This window comes from Orcinus orca, chromosome 19 (genome assembly GCF_937001465.1).
Source record: "Orcinus orca chromosome 19, mOrcOrc1.1, whole genome shotgun sequence".
In the NCBI taxonomy this organism is placed as follows: Eukaryota; Metazoa; Chordata; class Mammalia; order Artiodactyla; family Delphinidae; genus Orcinus; species Orcinus orca.
The window spans coordinates 22163486-22184154 of NC_064577.1; the positions used below are offsets into that span (position 1 = coordinate 22163486).

Genomic DNA, 20669 nt, shown 5'->3' on the forward strand with positions numbered 1-20669 from the left:
TGTAGACAGAACACAGTTTTTTCCCCAAACTCACAAAAACAAACATGTACTTTTTAAAGCTCCCATGACAGCAGTTCTCAAAAGCTTTTCCAATGTGGTGGAGAGGAGATGTTACACTTCGGGTTAGAATTTCAAGAAAGCTGGTTCATGCTGGATATTTTCCTGAAGTCGTTATTAATTTTTTTCAAAGCTGCTCAAAGCACAATATTTGTTCTGGAAACTGTATAAATTCAACTGGAGGTTTAATCTATCAGCACCTAGAGGTATTAGGAGTTTAACCAATTTTGTCTAGGATCACAGGATGGCTGGACCACAGTCACTGAATTCCATCAGTTTTCACCTCCATCAGTGTGCTGAACAGACAGCTCCCCGGTGACACGGATGACACGCCACAGCACACAGAAGGAATGTTCCTCACGTCCTAACACGGAGTAACAGTTTCCCCAGCTTTCTACTCGTCCCAACAGTCTTTCCAAATCTCAGTAAAATAGACCTATCCGCCCCACGTGCTCCTTCGAACAGAGCGACCTCCCGTTCATCCGTCCTATATATTGAGGTTCAGTGGAAGGTTTTATTTGCAGGAATATACATCTGCTGCTAAACAACAATTTTAAAACCACTGGCCTAGATCAATAGTCTATTTTCTGAGAACAACGATTTCCAAAGAACTCACTTAGGAAGGTTGTTCAATTAAAATGAAGTTGATTAACCCATGGGTTTTCTTCTCCTCAGTCAGATATATTTCTCCTGATCAATTTATTTGACTAGGGACTTCCCTGGCGGTCCAGCGGTAAAGAATCCGCCTTACAACGCAGGGGACGCGGGTTCAATCCCTGGTCGGGGAACTAAGATCCCACGTGCCGCGGGGCAACTAAGCCCGAGTGCCAGAACTACCGAGCTCACCCGCCTCAACTAGAGCCCCCATGCCGCAAACTACAGAGCCCACGCGCTCTGGAGCCCACGCGCCACAACTAGAGACAGAAAACCCGCACGCCACAACTAGAGAGAAGCCCGTGTGCCACAACTAAGACCCGCGGCGGCCAAAAATAAATAAGTCTTTTTAAAAAAATTTGACTAAACGTTCCAAATTAGCTTTTTCTTCCATCAAGGAGAACATTCCAAGTATCGGTGATAAGAGTTAAAATGATTACATGGTGTGAAACTTTATTCCTAATGTGGCATAATGATTTGTTAACAGGCAAATAATTAAATTTAAACGTATGTGCATATACTGACAAAAATTACTCTAGAAATACAGGTAAAAAACCCCAATCATTTCCTGAACCAGCTCCTCTCCTGTACATCCAGCCATCCACTGTGGTCCACTAATAACGTGAAAACATAGAAATAAGTGCGTGCAATTCTGCAATACGACAGAGGTTAGGAACAAGAAAATTCTACACGTGAAGATTTCTCCAGAATTCCTCCATCGTGCTGACTGTTTTTAACTGTGTTTTGGTTTTCATACCTCATGTGTCTACAGACTTTAATAAGGAAATTTAAGAGACATGCAGGTGATTAGCAGCCCCTGGATGTGTGGATTATGCAAGCAGACTTATTACTCCACTGTCACAATTTGCAAATTGTGTGCACAGATACTACCTCGCTTTATCTGCCTAGCAACCTCAGAGATGGGGCGTGATTTCTTCCTGTGACTTTGCCGTCACTGACTTGCGGGGGTGGATACCTAGAGAGAACGGCCAGGTGACCTGTCCCCGGTCAGGACTGGAGGCTGAAACCAGAACCCAGTTTCCAGCCCAGAGTCTATCCCACTGGATTCTGCTGTCAATCTGCACTGAAAATTTAACCCTTACCATTCGGGTTGAAGTGTCTGAACCAAGCACTCAGCTCCAGACAAGCGTGGCTATATCAAGACGCGACATGGAATTTTAACAGGAAAACTGCCAAAGGTAGTAAAGGATGGAGGCGGAGCCCAGAACAGGAGCGAAGCGGAGTCCTTCCAACCGCGAGTGACTCCTGGCAACGTCGCGACCTCGCTCTCGGCTCCTTGGCACCTTTGCTTCTCTTCCCCGGGCTTCGCAGGCGCCGCACAGACACTGTCGCAAACCGCACGGTCCCCTGGGTGTGTGAGGGCATCTCCAAAACCAGCTTCTTTTCATCACGTATAACAAAGTTTCCACGCGCGCATGTGATAACGCACAGCCTGACGCGTTATCCCACGAACCCTCTCCTGGTATCGCCGCAGCCCAACTGACAGTCCAGAGCCCCAAGGGCCTCTTCCACTCAGCCATCCTCCCCCGCAAGCAGCACTGATGAGTTTTGCCTCTTTTTCCACTTTGTACACACGGAGTCATAACAAACACCTAACCTGGGGCCTGGATTCTTTAGCCCAACATGATGTCTGAGAGAATCACATTTTTGTAGCAGGTAACAGGTTTTTCATTCGAGGTTACACGCTATTCCACTGTAGGGTTACACACACAATAAACTCCGTTCTATCTGCAAGGAGCACCTGGGTTGTTTCCAGGTTCAGGCAATTATGGACAGCACTGCCATGAACACTTTGTACCTGACTTCCGGGACACATATGTATGTATTTCTTCTGGGCAGACACCTAGGAGCAGAACTGCTGTGTCATGGGGTGGCTGCTGACCAGGTCTCCAAAGCGGCTGCACCAGCTCAGTACTACAGGCCTTTTCACCTTGTTCTTTCTTAGGAGAGGTGCAGGTACCTTGTTACGGTTTCAAATTGCGTCCCCCTGGTGACCGAGGTCGAGTACTTTTTCATAGGCTTGTTGTGCATTTGTACCTTCTTTTACAAAGTGTGCAGATTTATTGCCTAAACAGGCAGTGAGTGAATTGTCTCTTTTTGTTACTGATCTGCAGGAGTTTTTATTATGGACACAAGCCCTTCAGTAGTTACAGGGGTAGCAACATCTTCCCCGATTCCCACCTTGCCTTTCATTCTCCCAATGTTGTGTGTTTTTTTTTAAACAATTATTTCAATTGTTTTTTTTTAATTTATTTTATTTTATTTATTTTATTTTTGGCTGCGTTGGGTCTTTGTTGCTGCACACGGGCTTTCTCTAGTTGCTGCGAGTGGAGGCTACTCTTCGTTGAGGTGCGTGGGCTTCTCACTGTGGTGGCTTCTCTTGTTGCAGAGCACGGGCCCTAGGCGCGCGGGCTTCAGTAGTTGTGGCTCGCGGGCTCAGTCGCTGTGACTCACAGGCTCCAGAGCGCAGGCTCAGTAGTTGTGGCGCACGGGCTTAGTTGCTCCGCAGCATGTGGGATCTTCCCGGACCAGGGCTCGAACCCGTGTCCCCTGCATTGGCAGGCGGGTTCTTAACAACTGCGCCACAGGGAAGTCCTCTCAATGTTTTAATTAAGAGAAACTCTTCAGTTTACTGTGGTCCAATATGTTAATCGTTTCCTTTTTCTGGCTGGTGCTCTTTACTTTCCGCTTAAACACACATTCTCCTCTGTCATTTCATTTTCTAGAACCTTTACTGTTTTACAATTACAATTAGATCTACCATCTACCTGGAAGTGGGTTTTCTGGGGGGTGGGACCTGGCGGGGGGTGGGAACCGAGGGTGAGATGTTTTTTAATAGGGATATCCTATTGGCCCAGCCTCATTTATCAAAGAGACCATCCCTTTCCCCCCGCTCAGCAGTTGAAGACATAGTTTTAACATGAAAATGTTGACCTTAAACATACACAGAAAAAACTCCCAAAGACCCCGAGTTTTCACCTAAACATCCCTGCCCAATCCTGTAGGAATACAGAAGCAGAGGCCCAAAGATGAAAGGAAGCCTTTGCTCCAATTCTGCCACTTCATACAAAGTTATTCTTTTTCCTGACTGGTAAGCTTTAGATAACAGAACACAAGGAAATGATTTTTAAATCATCTCAGAATGAAGAGATTCTAATGTTGTTTGGTACCACAAGGAATTCCTTATGTATCTCAAAGCCTATTTCTTAAATTTCATTTGAAAATCATCCCTACTTCATCAACTCCCCAAAAGCTATTCTGAAGAGCCGTCCTGGGCAACAGCAGGTGGCTGACTGAGTTAAAGATAACCAGACTACTGCAGTGCAAGCCTTCCTGGTCTCTGATGGCCTCACGTAAATGGCACTCTGAGTGAGAGCCAGATTCCCATTCCGTAAACCGTGGGTTCCTTTCTCACCTGCAGCACCCAATGGCATCACCTAGAATAAGCTCGAGAGCCCAGTGGGGAAAACGCTAACCTCTACAGAAAAAGGGGACTCTGGTTTTCTATTTCTTAATGCAGTTCAACATGTTAATCTTTTCCTTTGCATTTAGTGCTTTTTATATTCTATCAATCACTTTTTCCAAGAAACACATAAACAACAGTCCTCTGTGACGTCACCACTTGTCACCTTCCCTGTCCACCTGCTCTCACTAAGACTCTGCTGACATCACAGTCAAGGCATGAACTCAAGTTTCTGGACTTCTTCCCATCTGATTGTCGTTGCTAAGATGTGAAGAGTTTCAAATATTTCTGAGATGAACATCACACTGAAGTTTCCCAACACACGGCATATACCTTGGATCAATTTGTCAAGTGTCTAATTCCGAGGTAACCTGGAATTCCAACCTTTATGTGCTGTTGTGGAGGAACCACCTTTCATGTCCATGAAACCCTGAGGTAACAGAGGGCAGGGCAGCGAGAGGAAGCAGTGAAGTCCTGGTTTGGGAAAGGGCAGGAATGATGGATGGTCGAAACCAAAAACCTTTCAACCGTCAGGTCCATTTCCCTTCCCACGCGGAATTCCGGCAGCGGCATCGAGAGCTGGTTTAAGGCTCGGCCTTGGGGACAGACCTGCAGGTGGCCTGGCAGGATCTTTGACCCCTTAGGAACCAACACCCTGCTTCCTTCACATCCACAATCTGGTAGCCACTCACCAGCAGGGGTCAGGCTCACTCACCATCACAGCCAGGCGGCCTCTCGGGCCACAGTCACACTCTTGACCTTTCCGGAAGTTGCCTGTGATGCTGTACCATGTCTGGCCCACCTTGTCTTTTCGTTCGGTCACCTCAGCACCCTTTTCCTATTTGCTCAATATTGAACTTTGATACTCAGAGAAATTAGTTGCTTACACTCATCCCGAATTTCTCATACTGAACTGAACGAATGACAAGTTCAGTGTTGCATACGCGGCCTCCTTTCCCCTTGACATTTACCAGTGACAGCAGAAAGGCTTGCCTTTTCCACGTTTCACACACCAGGTACAGGATGGACCCACCCACTCACAATGGAATACGTTTAAACACTATATAACGTGACGATTATGCTTTTTAATATTTCCATTTAGGCTTCAATTATCTATGTGGGAACTTCCTTTCTAAATTACAAAACATCTTTTCATTAAGCATCTTCCCCCAAACGTACCCCTCCAAGTCCCTGGGAGGCTGGTGAGGCGCACAGCTGATACTCCACACACCTAGGCTTCCCGGCCTTATTGTGAAGCTGGGCCACAAATACTGAGCAGCAAGGGTGCCCAGACGGTCGCCAGCAAAGAAAACCTGGGGTCAAACAAGAAGACTGAAGAAGCTATTTGTACTTCAATTTTGAGGGTGGTTCTCATTTAGGACACGTTGCTGAATTAACAAATAGTTTTAGTCAAAAAAATGACCATAGTTCCTGTTGGTAAGATAGATTACCTTTTCCTCTAAACAGTTTACCCCCTTAACCTAAGGCCCATCAAATGTAACATTCAGGGGGAAAAAAGTTCTTGTTACCCAAGTGGGAAAGGCTGTCCCTAAAAACCAGCTCTTCTTGCCTTCACGATGCTTTCCTCCCAACAAGTGGTCTATTTTACTCAAATGAGAAAGTTTCATCTGAAAGTATGTTCTCTGCTTCCTTCTCCCTAAAATACCAAACATTCCTAGGGGCTTCCCCGGTGGTCCAGTGGTTAAACTCTGCGCTTTCACTGCAGGGCACGCAGCTTCAATCCCTGGTCAGGGAACTGAGACCCCGCATGCCGTGTGGTGCAGACAAACAAAAAAACCAAAAACAACAACAACAAAAGGTCCTGAAACAAACAGCGCCCACACCCCCCTCCGCACCTACCGAACCTCAACAGAGAACCGAGCAAGGGCACCTTGACGTGAGCCACAGGCCCCATCTGCCCCTTTGCTGGGCCTGGGCTGGTCATTCTGTGTAGGAAGGACTCCAGGGACCATGCATAGATCTAAGAGGAGCCACAGAGCAGAGGTGGTCAGGGCATCTCAGCCCAAGGGCAGGGACGATGAGCCAGGCAGAGGCGGGATGGAAGCACTTCACCTCCCGGCTGCCCCTCCTCTGCCTCTCCCGCTGCAGTAACTCATCTCAGATTGAAATCTGACCATAGCGCTTCCCAGACATCATCAGGGTGACATCACCGACAGCCGGTGGGCCCACGACCATTCCTGGGGCTCCCTTACCTGCCCCTGCATCTTATCACTCCCTCTAGTATGACCACATAACCTCTTTGATCATAAACCACCTGGGACCAGGACTGTGACGGCCAAATCTAATCCCCAGAGTCCATGGTCTCCAAAAATGCCTTCAAATGCACACAGCTAGTGGGCAAATTGGTGGGTTACGGTCAAGGCCTCAGTCGGAAACAGTAAACAGGCTCCAGAAGGTTCTAGGTACTGCTATCTTGTCTCTCGAGGTACTGGGAAGACCACTGAGAGAAATACCACCCCCCGGGGCAGAGGAAGGGACCTCCTGGTACACAAGCGAGGCTGCAGATCATGGCACCACGACCCCTTCGCAGCTCCAGCTTCCCGCTCGAGCAACCACAATGGCCTTCACTTTGTACAGAGAGTCCCGCGTTATAATTTTGCGAGCGTGCTTTAAGGCTTTCAGCGGGAGCTTGGGATTAAAACTCAGGAAGAGGCCAGGTGGGCGCCTCAGAAAACGAGCCTCCCCAGGGACTGCTGGCTGAGAAAGGGAAAGGTCAAGAAATGTAAACGGAGAAGACGGCGCGCGTGGAACCTCAGAGCAAGCCTCCCGCCGCCGCCCCCCACCCCAGTGCCCTCAAGGCTGCAAAGCTGCCCGCAAGCTGGGCTAGGGGTGCGGGCTGGGACCTCACAGCTGCCGAGCTCGCCCCGGGACCGAAGCTGAGCAAGGACGACTTACTGAGTTCCCACGACCAGAGGGGAACGACTTTCTCCCATTTTAGAGGCAGGAAGCTGAAGCTGACAGGGAAAGAAACAGCTTTGACAGTGCTTGGCATACAAGTAGGGGCCCGATAAACACCAGCTGAGTGACTTTCTGGAAGGGGCCTGGCAGACCGAGGCCAAGCATTATTTTTCTAGCAGACCTGCTCAACAGAAACATAACGAAAAACCCAATGTGAGCCACAAAGGTAATTTAGATTTTTCTAGTAGCCACACTTCAAAAAGAAGCAGCAGCTGGTACAGTGTTAATGTACTTTAATCTAGTATATCTAAAATACTATCATTTCCATACAGAATCAACGTTAACCTATTAACGATGCTTCACACTCTTGTTTACACTGAGTCTTTGGAATCTGATGAGTAGTTTTCACAGACAGCACACACATCGCGCGCGGACCAGCCACACCTCAAGCGCCCCCAGGCCCACAGTCCGCAGCTCCCGGAGGGGCCGGCACAGCCCTGGAGTCTGGATTATTCAGACCCTAAGACAACAGGCCAAAAAGAACATTTTTCATGGCCCTTCTCGTCTCAGGACTTCGAGAGTAAAATCTGTAGGAAGCCGAAAATTTTTAAAAGCCTACAGGACTTGGAAGCAACCGAAATGTCCTTCAGCAGGTGAACGGATCATCTGTGGCCCATCCAGACAATGGATTATTCTTCAGGGATAAAAAGAAATGAGCATCAAGCCATGAAAAGGCAAGGAGGAACCTTAAAGGCATGTCACTGAGTGAAAGAAGCCAACCTGAACAGGCTCCCGACCATGATTCCAACTCTGTGACTTTCCAGGAAACGCAATGTGATAGAAACAATAAAAAGATCAGCGGCTTCCAGGGGTGAAGGGGAGGGAGAGGTGAACAGGAGTACAGAGGAGTTTCAGGGCAGTGAAGATACTCAATGATGGATACATGTTACTGTACATCTGTCACAACGCACAGAACGATACAACACACAGTATGAACCCCTAATGTAAACTACGAACTTTAGTTCATAACAGTGTATCAATATTGGTTCAATTATAACAGATGTACCATACTATGCAAAGTGTTAAGAATGGAGAAAACTGTGTGAGGGGGGTGGTAATACGGAAACTACTTCCCACTCAATTTTTCTATAAACCCGAAAACGCTGCTCCTAAAATAGACAACTTTTTAAAAAGCGTACAGTACGGGCACTTCCCTGGTGGCCCAGTGGTTAACGATCCGCCTGCCAATGCAGGGGACGTGGGTTCGAGCCCTGGTCCCGGAAGATCCCACATGCCGCGGAGCAACTAAGTCCGTGCGCCACAACTACTGAGCCTGCACTCTAGAGCCCGCGAGCCACAACTACTGGGCCCACGTGCCACAACTACTGAAGGCTGCGTGCCTAGAGCCCGCGCTCCGCAACGAGAAGCCACCGCAATGAGAAGCCCGCGCACCGCAACAAAGAGTAGCCCCCGCTTGCCGCAACTAGAGAAAGCCGGCGCGCAGCAAGGAAGACCCAACGCAGCCAAAAATAAATAAAAATTTTTTAAAAATAGCATACGGTATGAAATACTTACTATAGTTGTTGGTGCTTTCACCAGAAATCATGGGGGAGAAATCATCACTCCATTCTGAACTAAAGAAAATCATTCTGTACAAAAATTTCCCATGCTGATTCATGGGCACTCATTCTACCCACAGAGACCATATACACAAGAGGGACACACAGCAGTCACCCACACTGATCCCAAGCGGCCGAATCCTGGTTAAATCCTGCCTCTGATGCTTGTTACCAGCCAAGTGCCCTGGACAACTATTCTCTCTGTCCTCATTTCGGTCATCTCTAAAATGGGAATAATAATAAACCTTCTGAGGTTGTTTTATTTAAAGCATTCCTCACAGGACTGGACATATAGTAAGTTTTATAAAAATATTTTCACATACACTGGAATATCTGAGAACACCAGCTAGTGGACACAGAAGGGCCCTAGAAAAACACCAGGTGCCTCGCTGGTGAGGGATGCCACGGACCAGTCGCGGCTTTCCTTCTGTTTGTCTCCCTCACGTTCTGGGTTCCTTCAAGGTCTCCCTCTCAGGCTGCCCTAAAGTATCTCAGTAACGGCTACTTCCCTTCCACAGCTTTGAGCAAGAAAGAAAAGCACTGCGGTTGCCAGGCTGGCAAACGCACTGAAGAGCTCGCCCGCATCTCCAGGGTACAGCCCTCCTGGACCACGATACAGAAGGCCTGCTCATACACCTATGTTTTTCACTGTTGCTCTCCTTGCAATTTTTTTTGTTGTGGTAAAACATATAACAAACTTTACCATTTCTAAGTGTTCAGTTCAGTGGCCTTAAGGGCACTGACAATGTTGTGCGACCGTCACCACCATCCACTTCCAGAACTTTGTCATCGTCCCAACTGAAACTCTGCTAGCAACCTCACACTCACCCCTCATAATCCCCAGCCCCCGGCAATCACCGTTCCACTTTGTGTCTATGAATGTGACTCCTCCAAGGACCTCCAGTAAGTGGAATCATACAGTACTTGTCCTTTTATGACTGGCTTTTCACTTAGCGTGCTGTCTTCAGCGTTTGTCCGTGTTACGGCATGTGTCACAATTTGCTTCCCTTTTTTTCCTTCTGGTCACGACGTGCGGCATGCGGGATCTGAGTTCCCTGACCAGGGATCAAACACGTGATCCCTGCAGTGGAAGCGTGGAGTCTGAACCACTGGACCGCCAGGGAAGTCCCAGAATTTGCTTCCTTTTTAAGGCCAAATAACCCTCCATCCCAAGGATGGACCCCATTGTGTTTATCCCTCATTCGCTGATGGACACTTGGGTTGCTGCCACCGTTTGCCTGTTGTGACTCGTGCTGCTATGAACACGAGTGTGCAAACATCTTGTCGAGACTCTGGCTCTCTTCTTTTGGGTATAATACCCAGAAATGGAACTGCTGGGTCATACGCCTTATTTCTGAGAGAGGAATCATCCCTGGGTGTGGAAATGACACACACTGAAGGACAATAACAAGGCAAGGGTTCACTCTCTTCTGATCCCAGAACATACGTTCTTAGTGGCATGATCAGAGGTCTAACCCTGCCTCAAAGGTAAAACGTGACTTTCCTCCGCCTGTTGGCTTGTGATGTTTATAACTCAAAGCAGCATCGAGCTGCACCCTCTAGTTCAGCTGACACACTGACAAGGAAGCTGGGTTTCTTCATTAAAACAGGCTAATGAATTCTGTACTCAAAAATTTAAACTCTAGCTCCGCTGGTAAACACAAGATCTTTCATTGATCTTGACTGAATTAAAAACGTGAAAACCATCCTTTCTGCACCTCTACCCTGCTACTACTTTATGAGATTATCTCACCAGTCTAATTCAACAGGCTTCGAAATCATTTTAAATGATAGGTTTTGAGAAAAATCGTAGCTCTTGTTCTCCACAGGCCCACCTTCTCAGGCAGTTGTCTCATTAGCACTTCAAAACGCAGCAGGACTTTGGCTGAATAGACATTTGCTTGAGAACACTTCCAGGGAAGCCCTGAGAAGGGTGACAGCAAGCAGAGGGGAAAGCAGAGTTGCTGTGAGGAGACAGCTGACGGTCTCCTCTGACCGACCCCGCCCCCCCCACCCCCCCCGCCCCCCCCACCCCCCCCCCCCGCCCCCGAAGGCCGAGGCCAGGATGGGCCCTCAGACCCACCTCCTACGGCTCAGGCCTGAGGTTCTCAGCCACGCCTGCCCAGCAGAATTACCTAAGCGCTTTGAAAACGTCCAAGGCCTGGCACCAACCCAGACCAAGTGGAAGAAAAACGCCGGAAGTGGGGCTGGTCGTATTTTTAAGTTCTCCAGAGTGGTTTGAGTGCACAGCCTGAATTTTAAAAACAGAGCATGGGAGGAGATTCAGACTTCATCTAGATGGCGTTGCGTAGCCTACAGACTGCTCTTCTGTACATTATCTCAGCGGATTCTCAACAGTTCCATGCGGCTACACGGACTCGTGCCATTATTCCTATTTTACAGATGGGGAAACAGGTTCTGAGAGGTCAGAAGATGCGCTCAGGGTCCCACAGGGGGCTCGGGGCTGCCGAGTCCCAGCCCAGGGCTCTCCTTCTCCCCACTACATCGCGCTGCTTCACAGCCTGGGAAAACTTCCCAAAAGAACCACATCCCCCTCTAAAAACACAGACAACCTTTTATATCTTCCTGAGCCTGACTAGCAATACTCATGGAATGTTCCTAAGTTTTCACAGGAATGGCATCAATCTCTGTCTGTATTTTACATTTTAAACTGCCTTCTCGTTTGCTCATTTTCTTGATTTCCTTTGGGCCCAGCCAAAGCCCTCCTGACCATTTCTTTATACCCTGGATTTAATCATTACACACCTTTGCTGGGCATTCAAAATGCCACTGCCTTCTGCAAATCTTTGGAGGAAGAATCAGCCTCTGCTACGCACACCCACCTTCTCAGCTCTACAACTCGTAAATTACTGACGCGCCGTGTGTTTGGGAGAGCACATCGTCCTCTTCGAGGAGTAGCCGACACCCCAAATTGAACCTTCACCTCCAAACCTGACATCCCCACCACAATCCTTCAGAGCCCCCATCTCGATGTTCCAAGGCTCTGTGGGCCATCTTACAGCTCAGGGCTTATTAAAAGAAAAGGGGGGGCTTCCCTGGTGGCGCAGTGGTTGAGAGTCCGCCTGCCGATGCAGGGGACACAGGTTCGTGCCCCGGTCCGGGAAGATCCCACATGCCGCGAAGCGGCTGGGCCCGTGAGCCATGGCTGCTGAGCCTGCGCGTCCGGAGCCTGTGCTCCGCAACGGGAGAGGCCACAACAGTGAGAGGCCCGCGTACCACAAAAAAATAAATAAATAAAATAAAATAAAATAAAGGGGGAAAGTGACACTTAAAAACGCCATCAACAGTGAATTCCAAAATCTATCTGCCCCAGGGGCCAGGACTCATTAGATCTGAAGCTATTCAGCTTCTCACAGAGAGACGGGAGCCCAAATACTGCAATCCACACACACAGGAAATGATCCTGGTAACACCAAGATTCTACTTTTAAGCTGTTTACTTGAAACAGTCCTGGGGTTCTGACTGGCTTAATCCTTAAATAAATTAATTGTGAAAGGATTTTTAAAACTTAGACGTGAGAAATGTGAAATCGATAGCTAGTGGGAAGCAGCTGCATAGCACAGGGAGATCAGCTCGGTGCTTTGTGACCACCTAGAGGGGTGGGATGGGGGGGGAGAGATATGGGGATGTATGTATATGTGTAGCTGATTCACTTTGCTATAAAGCAGAAACTAACACAGCATTGTAAAGCAATTAGACCCCAATAAAGATGTCAAAAAAAAAAATAGACGTGAGAAGGATTTAACGAAGATTTCCAAAAGCATCACTCAAAATTCTCAGTAAAAGAAGGAAACGTTGCTTCTGACGGATAGCTTCTCTGCAGCTCTGCCCCTAACTGGCCGCGTGTCTTTGGATGAATAACCTGCAACTTCTCTGAGCCCCGGTTTCCTCCACTCGATAAGGCAAGGCCGCTGAGCCTCGGTCCCCTGCCCCCGAACCGTCTGACTCACAGGCTCCTTTGCCCAAGCCTTCCGATGCAAGAGCCGTAACGGGGCCAGATGTGAGGGTCCCTGAGCTGGAACCCCGGAGCCCAGAGGGACACCACGTGCTTGTTCAGCTGTCCAGTTAAGCGGGGAGAGAGGCCCTCCAGCCCTGAGTCCGTCCCGGTGCTCACAGTTCCCCAGCGCTGCTCTCGCCCTGTCTGCGCTGGACCCATCCACCTGCCTCTAGTAAGACGCTTCAAACACTAGCTGAAAACTCCAGCCATCCTGGGGCACCCCCGTCACGACCCACAAGGTACCATCTGGCAGCTCTGCAACTCCTGCCACCTCTGCTGCCACCACCCGGGTGGGGCCCTTATCGTCCTCCCGGAGCCACTGCAGTCGTGCCGCTGCTCTTCTCTCTCCCCTTCCCCCGTCTCCCTCTCTCTCTTTTTCCAGGCAGTAGTCAGGGCCATCTTTCTGATCATCTCACTCCCGGCCTAGAGCTCTGCAGCTGCTTCCCTCTGCAGCTCGGCGAGAACCGAGTCCCCGACCACAGCCGAGGAGGCCGCCACTTTCTGCCTCTGCCCCCTCCCTCCCCAACCCCTGCTTGGCCTGCACCTCGCCCCGCTCTGCCCGCAATGCTCCAGGCCCAGGCCGGGCTCCTCTCTCCCTGGAGTGCTCTCCGCTGCCCTGCCCTAGAGCCAGTCTACGCCTCCCAGGAGGCTGAGCGTGAAGGCCCAACCCCAGCAAAGCCGTGCCCACCACCCAACGGAGGAAAACCCTCCTCCTGTTTCCCACCAGGGCACCATGGCTTCTGTGCCCCTGTGGCACCTGGCACGACTTTTAACAACGTATTTGTCTGCATACATGTTCACTGTCGTCTTGTCACCTAGACCATCTGCCCCAGAAGGGGAAACGTCTGTTTATGCTCTTCAGTGTCTACCGGATGCCTGACAGGTAGTTGCTGTTAAATAAACATGTGGTGCATGAACGAGCCACCAATCAAACCAATAATCATTAGCCTGGGCTTCGACCCTCGCAGCTAGGGGCCCTGCCGTGTCCCAGGAGAATTCCTGAATGCACAGCTGTTCCCATGTTGCTCGGGCTGTGAAGTCCTTAAATATTTCAGAGTCTGGTAGCTGTGGGCTTCACTCAGAGGCCCACATACCGACTGCAGGTGAAAAAGATAAAGCACCTACAAAACGTAGGTGGGTGAACTCGCTAAGCACTGTGGAGTGAAATACGTTCGTACAATTATCTGGCGTATTACAGGCATACATACCAGCACCCCGACTGGCACCTTAGGGCATCTGTTCTGCATATGAACTCAAACACTGTTCTCTGGCTATAACCCCCATCACAGGCTTCAGAAAATCTACCGAGGTGGGTCTCTCACCGTTCATTAGGGAAAGTTGTGGGAAAATGCTGGAAAAGAATTCTCCACATTTTGAAAGTCTGGGGAGAAAAACCATTGTGTCTGCTGAAGCACTCTGTGGGTTCTGCCACAAAGCACCTAAAAAGAGACAACGGGCCCTTCGCTAAAGCGGTTCAGAAAAGCCCCACCCCCAGAGAAAACATAGGCCATATTTCAGTACCTGTTACACGAGAGACCTGGCGCACCAACGATGATACTGAAAATGTGCATTTGAAAATCCTAACGCATTCCCCCCAATTTTTAAGGCTTGAATACCCATGAGGCCATATACGTCTTTTTTTTTTGGCATCAGATTTTGTACCCATTCAGAGAGTAACTGTGGGACCATCAGTGAGCTAAGAGGTGTCAAGCAGGTAGAGTGCGCGAATAAAATGTACTACTAACAATTTTAGAATCGTAATTTGTACCAAGTTGTCAGTCTTTGTGCAGCCTGCTTCACAGAGAGGAGGCCCTGAATAATTCATTACATCCCCACCCAAGTCTCTTTAGAGAAAACCAAGTCAGAGACACTGTAGATAATATGCTACCCCTTAAAGGAGTCCTACCCGTGACAAATCCCCCTGCAGCAGAGGGGGAAGGAAGTCACCCAGTCTCTGAGTGTCTCTGGAGACCAAAGGTTTACAACCTTGTGAAGGACTGAGGCCAGCTTCCAGCCTGCTGGCAGGTCTGGCCTCCATGTTCCCCGCCCTGGTCCCACCTGGTTCGTCCCTAGGGGGCATCAGAACAGTCCCGCTGCCACCACACCCAAGGGCCTTTCAAATGTCTAAAGACACCTTTGAGATCTTCACACCTCTCCCTTTGCTTAAATATCCCCATTTCCGTAGCTCCAATCTTCTCTTCAATCTTCTCTTTAAATAATGTATTATGGGCTAAAATGGAATTGGATAGCTTTTGCCACCCAATGCCCATGAAAACTATTGTCTGGACTTTAAAAAAAAAAAAGGGGGTCCTCCTCAGACCTCGGAGCACAGGCAGTAACTCATTGGTATATGGCTCCGGGTGCAGATGCATATTTAATAGATGTTTTCTGGTGATAAAAAGTAAACCTTGAATTTTTAAAGGGCCTTTCAGTGAAAGACCCAAATGTGTTCAAAACGGAAAGCTTCCAGGCTGTAAACAGAAACTCGATGCCCGAAGGTGTCCTCAGAGCTGCAGTTCAGCCCCAGAGCCGCCCGGCCTCGGTCTCAGAGAGGTGGCGCCCTGGACCGCTCGCGCCTGCCTCTGCACTGAACATTTTCTCTCAAGAAAAAGTGGTAGAGAAGTGAAAATTCATTTGGCAAAACAAACGGGAAGGCTCTGTATTTAACAACGGGAACAAAAAATAATTAGCAGCGTTCACTGCCAAGGTCTGACAAACGCAACACTTTATGAATTCTTCTTGGATCACGCATCTCTAATCTTAAATAGCATCTGGGAGGGAATCCTTCCCCTAAGGACGGCCTAAAATTACCACAGAAGCTAAGCTTGTCCACTGTGGTAGTTCGTAAGTGCCAGTAATCATCATCATCATCATCATTCCTGAGGCTTCTTGTCCCTGCACTCGAATGAAGAGGCCTTTTATAAGACATTTGTGAAGAGTTTCTACCACATTCCGTGAAGAAGCAGCAATCTTGCTTCTCTGCTCAAAGATGCCCAGGTGACATGGGGGAGGGTGCATCCCTCCACGAGATTCTGGAATACGGCAGAAAAGCACGTCCTCGGTGGCCAGGGATCTGCCGGTGGCGATTTCCATAAAGGAGGCCGCGTGTGCGTTGCAGCCGAGAAGGCTGGCTGCGCAAAACAAAAAGTGATGACACTGGACCCAGCTCCCTCCACCCTCCAAAAGGCAGCCGGCCCTTCCTGAGCACCTGTCATGCTGGCTGCTCAGCAAAAACGCAATCCCTCCCTTCAGGGAGCTGACCATCTACCAAGGAGACAACCGTGTGATCCGAAGTGTTATGGGACAGAATTCACACAAAACTGTCAGTGTCCAGGAGCAACGGAGAGTCCCAGCTGGCCGGTCCCTCCCTGTAGCAAGGAGAGGCCTCCCCGTGAATAAATATCCAGCCTGTGGACCCAGGAGGGAGGAGAAGGCTGTTACCAGGGCAGCAAGTGTCACAACCAAACTACCTTCACATCCATGTACTTAACTTTTTTTGCTAGTGGCAAAAAAAAGAAAAAAAAAAAAGTCCTTTAAAATTTAGGATGGTCTTGCCTTTGGAGAAGGGGTAGGATGTTGAAAGGTAGAGGTGGGTCTGTTGGTATCAGAAAAGGGGGCGTCCAGGGGGCAGGAAGGGCATGAGTAGTCATGGAAATGGTTTCTTCCAGCCCAAAGCTTGAAACATGGGTCCCAGCACGGCTGCTGATGGAAGCCCTGAGAATCTCCCGGGCCAAGGATGCCCTGTGCAGGATGTCTTTCTTACAACCTGGGGCTCCAGGACCCCACACTCACGCTTGTTCCAAATCGCAACAAGTTCAAAGCTGCTTTTTGAGAAGAGTCTTGGCCCTGCCCTGGCGGGCGTTCTCCGAGCTCCCCTCGGAACAGGGTCAACGTCCTCTTCCTCGGCCCCATCCCGACGCTGGTGCACCTACTTACAGGCCTGGGGCCTCTCACCTTCATAACTTTCATCACCTCAGGCCACACCCCAGCCTGTGGACCCCTTTGGCTCTCCATCGGCCTGTCTAAACTCCATCCCAGGCCCCAAGCTCATCACCCCTGTGCATGAAGTAAGCCGTCCTGGGTCACCGTCCCACACCTCAGCTTCCGAATCACAAGGCAGCACAAGCTCTCCTGCATGCATTCTTCGACTGGTTCTAAAGCAACTTAAGAAGGACCGTATCCTTTAGTTGGTCTCACCTGCAGCGCTGACACGGTACCTGATAAACGGGAGGATTCGCCTCCAGGCTGCCTCAGCCCATGGCTGTCGGCAGGAGGCCTCGGCTTCTCACCAGGAGACCCCTCGAGGGCCGCCTGAGTGTCCCCACGGCAGGGCCCTTCGCCTCCCCAGAGTGAGACATCCCAGAGGAACAAGGAGGAGGCTACAGTGCCTTTCACATCTAGTCTCAGAAGCCACACACTGCCACTGCCACCATCTTCCACTTATTAGAAGCAAATCACTAAGTTCAGTTTGCACTTAAGGGGATGGGCGTTAAGCTCCGCTTCTTGACGGGAGGGATAGAGAAGAATTTATGAAAATATTTCAGAATCACAGTAGGGGAGCCCAGAAGACATGCAGGGAAAAAGGGGGAACCAGGAGGTGACAAATGACTCAACCAACCTGCCTTCATATCTGCGTGGTTATTTCATTCATTTTCTCGGGACAACAATTCTTTGACCTAACCACATCTGAGGACAAAGGAGTCACGATCTAAAATCACTTATCAGGGACCTCCCAGGTGGTTCAGCGGGTAAGACTTGGTGCTCCCAACGAAGGAGGCCCGGGTTTGGTATCTGGTTGGGGAACTGGATCCCGCACGCCGCAACTAAGACCCGGTGCAGCCAAAGTAAATAAATAATTTTTTTTTTTTTTTTTTTTTTTTTTGCGGTACGCAGCCCTCTCATTGTTGTGGAGCACAGGCGCCGGACGTGCAGGCTCAGCGGCCATGGCTCACGGGCCCAGCCGCTCCGCGGCATGTGGGATCTTCCCGGACCAGGGCACGAACCGTGTCCCCTGAATCGGCAGGCGGACTCTCAACCACTGTGCCACCAGGGAAGCCCATAAATAAATATTTTTAAAAAATAAAAATACAAACTAAAATCACTCATCAGATTTTTATGGAATTTAGGTTTTTTCCTACAGCTCTCTATATTCAGACGTCCCACTGAAAAGACACACCTGGGATCAGAGACCCGAGGGGCACGTTTTATTCTGCACCGTGGTGGGCAGCTTGTGACAGGCTCCCAGTGAGGCCCCCTCCTGGTGTCCACGCCCTCTGGGGTCTCCCCTCCCCGAGGGTGGTACGGACCTAGCGACCGGCTTCTGACTAATGGAATAGGGCAACGTGTTGAGCTGTCATCTCTGTGACCGGGTGACAGAAGACTGACTGAAATCTTGCTGCCATTTCTTCCTCTTGTTGGCATTTCTCCCTCGATGCTGCACAATTTTAGGAGGCAAGCAAGAAACCCATGAGGCGGGGAACTAAGACAGTGAGAAACAACCCTGCCAACAGTCACGTTAGCCTGGAATCAGACCCTCTCTTAGCCAAGGCCTGAGACGAGGAGACCCCAGCCAAGTCCTGAATCACAGACTTTGAGAGACCCCGAGTCCAGGCACCCACCCAGCGACATTTTGCTTGGATTCCTGGCCCATGAGACCATGAGACCATAAACACTCTTGCTTTAAGCCACTAAGCCCTGGGATGACTTGTTATGCAGCAAAAGATGACTAATACATTCAGCATTAATATAAATCCACAGTACTTGGCATTTAAAAAGCCTCCCAGTCCAGGCTATTCAAAAATTTAATCCTATATATATTTCAGAACTCATCACACTTTAAAGGTCTATGCATTTCATAACATGGAAGACACACTTCAATAAAGGAAAGAAGGACAAAAATTCTCTTCTCATGTATAAATGGGGGTTTTCATAGAACGGGCTTGCGTAAAGGGAAACTCACTCTCCTGCTCCCATAGGAGAGACAGCCTCCACGGCGGCCCCCGCCCTCTGATGTCCACGTGTTCCTGGACTGTCTTCTCCGCGAGTGCGGACCGGCCCCAGAGACTTACTTCAAACGTAAAGAATGCAGCAAAAGTGATGGGATCGTTGCGGTCACTTCTGAGGTCAGGTTATAAATGGACTTTGGGTTTGGGCTTGCTTGCCCTTTCCCGCTCACTCTGACGGAAGCTGTGAGCTGTGCTCTGGAAGCCGAGAGGTCCGTGTGCCACGGAACTGGGTGGTGGTGGGGGGCTCAGACAACAGCTTGCAGGGGACCGAACCCTAGTAACGGCCAGCCTGGAAGTGGACCCCCCAGGCCAGCCTTGCCGTGACCGCAGCCTGTATCCAATACTCAGCTCAGCTGGGTCTGGACCCCGACCCAAAGAAACTGTGGGACAGTAAACATTGAGTGTTTTAAGCCGCTTATGTTTTGGGGTAATGTGCTATACCCCAACATGTAATTAATATAACTGCCCACATAACTCATAATTTACATGTATTAAACTAGAAGGTGCCACTTAACAAGAGCTGTGCTTGGTAACAAAATATATTTTCATAAAACACACACACACACGCAAAGAGAAAACAGTCTGCTCTTTGCGAGAAGGGCTGATGGTCTGTCTCTCTGCCTGCACCGTGGAGGTGGCTGAGGTCGGCCGGGGGCTCCCGTGAGGGCTGAGGCTTCCCACCCACCCTGCACAAATCTCTCCCTCTTCTGTTCCTAGAGCCTTCCTGAGGCCGCGAGGGAACTTTCAACTGTCAGGAGAATCGACGGTTTGTGCAGAAACTCAGCACGTGCTCCCCAAGGACCCACGACCAGGAACATCAGGCTCTGAGAGAGAATCGTGATTCAGGACCAGATGATGGTCTCACACCATCAGCTTTAGTCCCATGGTCTCCTTCCCCCTCTTGGCTACTACTACACCCAAGAAGAAAGAAAGAAACCCAGCACAGGTCAGAAATGCGTGTCTGTTTATACACGAGACACTGAAAAATACATGGACTACGAGAGGCCAGGATAGTCCCTCGAGCTGTTCAAGCGGAGGCGCAAGTACACAGAGTCAGAAGAGTCTCTAAAGAGAAACACGTGGGGAATTTCAGAGGAATTTAATCGCGGGACGGGGTGCGGTGCATGCGGAGAGGTGGCTTTTGCTGCCGTAAACTTCTTTCCTTCTGGACTTCAAAAGCCCCTTTCACTTTGTGTTTGTGCTCAAAATGAATTCTCTCTGTACCATCACCATGAAGGAGCAGACCCCGTTCACCCCATTGCCAATAAAGGGAGGGGGGAGAAATGGCAACACAGTAGGCAATTCAGGATTCCTTTCTTGTAATTAAGAAATAAAACTTCAGAATGGAAAATCAGCCTCTCTCTCACTGGCAAGTGGTTTGCATTCCTACCACATACTTGAAATAATTCAGGTCAGAACCACCACCAGAGGAGTCCATACAAGTGCTGCACACCAATTGGTATGAAATCTGCTGTTTCTGCCCTTTCTGGCGCTGATTAAAGGTGGATGAACAGGGACTTTCCTGCGGTCCAGTGGTTAAGACTTCGCCTTCCAATGCAGGGGGTGAGGGTTTGGTCCCTGGTCAGGGAGCTAAGATCCTACATGCCTCACAGCCAAAAAAAAAACCAAATCCTAAAACAGAAGCAGTGTTGTAACAAGTTCAATAAAGACTTTAAAAATGGTCTATGTCAAAAGAAAAAAAAATCTTAAAAAAAAAAAAAGTGGAAGAACACAGTCAAATAACACTGTTGCTTGTGGCCTCCTGTGGTCTCCAGAGGGATCACTCTCTCCTGTCCAAGAACTCAGTCTCTTGAGAGGGGTCTGGACCTCGAGTGAGTCTTACTCCGAAGCGGAAGGGAATGGTTTGCAGCACCGCCTGAGACCCTGGCTGGTCCCCACCCACCTGTTAGCAT

General features: G+C 49.4%; 1 protein-coding gene and 1 long non-coding RNA gene across 2 annotated transcripts in view; one reads left to right on the top strand and one right to left on the bottom strand.

The window, feature by feature from the left end:
- Positions 1-20669, bottom strand: part of PRKCA (protein kinase C alpha) — a 368337-nt gene that overhangs the window by 153048 nt on the left and 194620 nt on the right. The window lies entirely within an intron of this gene.
- Positions 4501-19834, top strand: LOC125962178 (uncharacterized). The gene is made up of 3 exons (XR_007473683.1): positions 4501-4630; positions 18727-18873; positions 19474-19834. It is a non-coding gene; the product is annotated as an uncharacterized LOC125962178 (long non-coding RNA).